The sequence below is a fragment of the Miscanthus floridulus genome, chromosome 19 (genome assembly GCF_019320115.1).
Source record: "Miscanthus floridulus cultivar M001 chromosome 19, ASM1932011v1, whole genome shotgun sequence".
Lineage (NCBI taxonomy): Eukaryota > Viridiplantae > Streptophyta > Magnoliopsida > Poales > Poaceae > Miscanthus > Miscanthus floridulus.
The window spans coordinates 17,186,556-17,190,501 of NC_089598.1; the positions used below are offsets into that span (position 1 = coordinate 17,186,556).

General features: G+C 51.9%; 1 pseudogene; it reads left to right on the forward strand.

The window, feature by feature from the left end:
• The first annotated feature begins 514 nt into the window (after positions 1 to 514).
• On the forward strand, positions 515 to 3,736 carry LOC136525644 (probable 2-oxoglutarate-dependent dioxygenase AOP1; annotated as a pseudogene).
• Positions 3,737 to 3,946: the final 210 nt, after the last annotated feature.

The following is a 3,946-nucleotide window of genomic DNA, read 5'->3' on the forward strand; positions in this document are numbered from 1 at the left end:
TCCAAAGGACCGTCCAATAATAGAAGAAGTAGTCCTTTGCTGTTGTCTCAAGTAGAAGGTACGTTCTCTATGCAACACACTCTTTGAGAAAACTGGTGTAATGCTATCTGATCTACTCTTTGCTGATATTGGGCCTCTCTGTCTTAGTTAGTGGGCCTCTCTGGCACGTCTTTATTGGGCTGAACGACAGTTGTGGGCCTTGTTTGCCTGATGGAATTTGTGTGTTGCATTCTCTTAAAACACACGTTTTTTCCAGTGTTTCAATTCGTGTGTTTCTTAGGCATCTAACAACCATGTGCTAACTAGTCAAAAAATACATGGTTTTTCCTATGTTGAAATCTGTGTGTTTTACATACAGCCAACAACCATGTGTTCGCTTATGTTAAAACACACATGTGTACAGTAGACAGACTCATTTTTTTCCATCATTGCACACTGCTGAACCTCAGCGCATATATAGCTAGAACTACAAGGTCAATCAGCAGAAACCACCAAGCCGAGAGACGGAGAGAGCATGGACACTGGCAAGGTGGCCGAGCCGCCGTGGCGCGCGGAGCTACGCAGTGTCGACCTCCACGGCCTCCGACCGGGCGGGCTTGGTTGGGTGGAAGCCTACGCTGCCGTGGCTGCATCGATGGAAGAGCTCAGCTGCGTCGTGGTCGCCCACGGCACGTTGGACGGCGAGCTCCGACGGGACCTGTTCGGCTGCGCGATGCCGGAGCTCTTCGCCCTCCCTCTGGCGGTGAAGCAGGGAACACTGCCTGGCAGCCGTATCGGCGCACTAGTAGAGAAACGAGATGTACTCCCGGTTCTTAACCCCCTTCAATCCCGGTTTCTCAACCGGGAGCACGAATCCGGGACTAAAGGGCCCCTCCTTTAGTCCCGGTTTCTCGCCCGGGACTAAAGATCCACCTTTAGTCCTGGTTGGTAATACCAACTAGGGCTAAAGAGGTCTCCCGGCCTGGCCACGTGGGCCGGCCCTTTAGTCCCGGTTGGTATTACCAACTGGGACTAAAGGTTTTCTTTTTTTTCTTTTCTTTTGTTTCTATTTTCTTTTTCTTTTTTTTCTATTTTTAATTGATGATTCGTTCGCATTCTACGCTGTTAGCGGGACTTTCAATTTTCGTTCGCATTCTACGCTGCTACTGGGACTTTCAATATGTTTTCTTTTTTTTGTTTCTATTTTCAATCGATGATTCGTTTTGGCTTTCGAATACGCATTATACGCTGCTAGAATATACGTATTCTACATGTTTATAATATTTAGTCAAGGATGCAGCGGTACGATCTTATAGAACAGATCCTATTCAAGTAAGATCGTGGTGCATGGCTCCAGAGCTGAGCTTTTAAGTTAGCTTTCACTCTTCTGAGTATGCGAGGTGGTGCTAATAGGTGGGACTGACCAGCAATTCCAGCATATTGCGTACTGGGCCGCTCCATTCTGGTATATGCTCTCTCCTATGTGTGGGCTTCAGGTCGAGCTGGCCCATCGAGGCTCCTGTAAACGCCCGGGACTAAAAAACATTTAGTCCCGGCTGATAATACCAGCCGGAACTAAAGGTATGACTAATTGCAACAAATGCACGGCAACAAGTAAAGCACGGCAACAAGTAAAGCACGGCAAGTAAAGCACGGCAACAAGTAGAGCCGGGACTAGTTGATACATATTGCTACTTCCTAATACAAGTAAAGCACGGCAAGTAAAGCACGGCAACAAGTAGAGCCGGGACTAATTGATACATATTGCTACTTCCTAGTACAAGTAAAGCACGGCAACCGGGACTAATTGATACATTCATTATAATGAATCATGCAGGGCTGGCTGTTACCCTGTCAGTGTCAACCGGGACTAATTGTAAAGCACGGCAGCCGGGACTAATTGATACTCTGTCAGTGTCAGCTCAAAAGCTGCCTGTTACAGTTTCAAGCTTTAGTCCCGGTTGGAGACAGCAACCGGGACTAAAGGTCCTTTCTAATCTCGGACGGAGCCTCTAGCCGGGAGTAGACTTTTACTCATGATTGGAGGGATCAACCGGGAGTAAAAGTTAATCTTTAGTTCCGGTTGGTAGCTTCAACCGGGACTAAAGGTCCCCTGCAGCAAAAGTCTACCGCAGTAGCTGTTGGGCAGGGACCTTTAATCCCGATTGGACCTACAAACCGGGACTAAAGATCTCTCGTCCCGGGCGCGAAATATACCGGAACTAAAGCTAAATTTCAAGCTGGATTGTACTAGTGGCGGCTACATCGGGCCTGACCCCGTGAAGGCCCCTGTCCTCGAGAGCCTGCGCATCTCCGAAGCCACGGACGCCGGCAAAGTCCACGCCTTCATAAATCTCGTTGGCCCCATGGAAACACTGCCTTCTGGTACGCAAACGCATGGATTATGCTGCTGTCTGCGTGTTAAGGAATGTGATTTTAGTTGTCATGCTGCTGCCTGCTAAGGTGATCCATGTATGCAGTGAGACGATAGAAGCGTTTGCCAAGGGCATGCTGGAGTTGGACCAGGCGGTGTCCTGGAGAGCCTGCGCGTCCGGAAGGAGCACGTCGACTCGCACCTCGCGTCTCTCGTCTACGACGTCCGGCTGTCCCGGCCCACTACGGGGCCCTGCCTCCGACTGCCGGCGGCGGCGACAACGACGAAGCGACGACGTACATGGTTGCGCACGTGGACTGCAGCATGGTGACCACCATCGCGCAACACGAGGTGGAGGGTCTGCAGGTGCAGGCCAGGGATGGCGCCTGGATCAGCGTGGCCCCTGAGCCCGGCACGTTCGCTGTCGTCGCCGGCGAGATGCTCACGGTAAACGGATGCTAGTTCTCCGGTCGATCATCCCTAGCTCCATCGCAACCAATGAACAAACCAAGCCCACCACCTCAACGCTTGCATGCCCGCAGGTGGTGACGAACGGGAGGGTGCCTGCCTGCGTCCACCGCGTGAGGACGCCGAGCAACCGCGAGAGGCTGTCGGTGCTGTTCGGGTCGTCGCTGAGGCACGGCGCCGTGGTGAGCGCGCTGGAGGAGCTCGTGGACCACGGCCGGCACCCCCTGCGCTTCAGGCCCTGTGACTTCGACGAGTACGTCAAGTTCCGTTTCGGTCAGGAGAGCGCCCCCCCCCCCCCCCCCCCCCCCCCCGGATTGAACAGCGCGCTCCAAGAGTTCTGCGGAATTGTCCCCACCAAGTGAATGCTATTGTGTTTCTGCGTATCTAAGCCTGTTCGCTTGCTCGTAAACGATCGTAAATTTTCAGCCGAGAACAGTGTTTTTTTCTCACATCAAACCAGCCAGCAGTAAATAATCCACGATACGATACGGCCTCCCGAACAGGCTGTCTGAGAGTCCGAGTCAGACAGTCAGTGATGCTCGACTATTGCTTAATTTGAACCTGTTTGTTTATTTACTATTTACTTCTGTTTCCGGTGCTCAAGCACCATTCGGCCTGTTCGCTTATGCTGAAATTTGGCTTATGCTAAAATGTTGTCGGAGAAAAATACTATCACGCCAGACTAACACTAGCTAAGCTTGGCTCTGCTCTCCCCCTCGCCTCAGTTCGCAGCGCCTGTGAGCTTCTTTCTGAGGCCGGACTCATCAGCCAGCGCCCAGCTTGGCTACCACGATGGTTCCATTCCACTCAATGGACGATACCATCTTCCTACGACGTGGCGCTGGTTCTGACTTTTCAGCACAACTCGCCACTGCTACAGATATTGCTGAACCGATGTCCGCGTCGTCGAGCTAAGGTAGGAAGAATGGTCCAAGCACCAAGCTCCATTTTTTTTCCCGAGGCTCCACGCATAGCATAGGACAAATCTAGCAGGGTTGACTTCTGGGCAAAGTGATCTAGGGATCGGAGGGAAGTGTAAACGAACCCATGAAATAATATATGACGGTCGTCCGGACAGGAACGGACGCACCCACTCGCTCTCCCCCGTTCTCCCGCATGCACCCG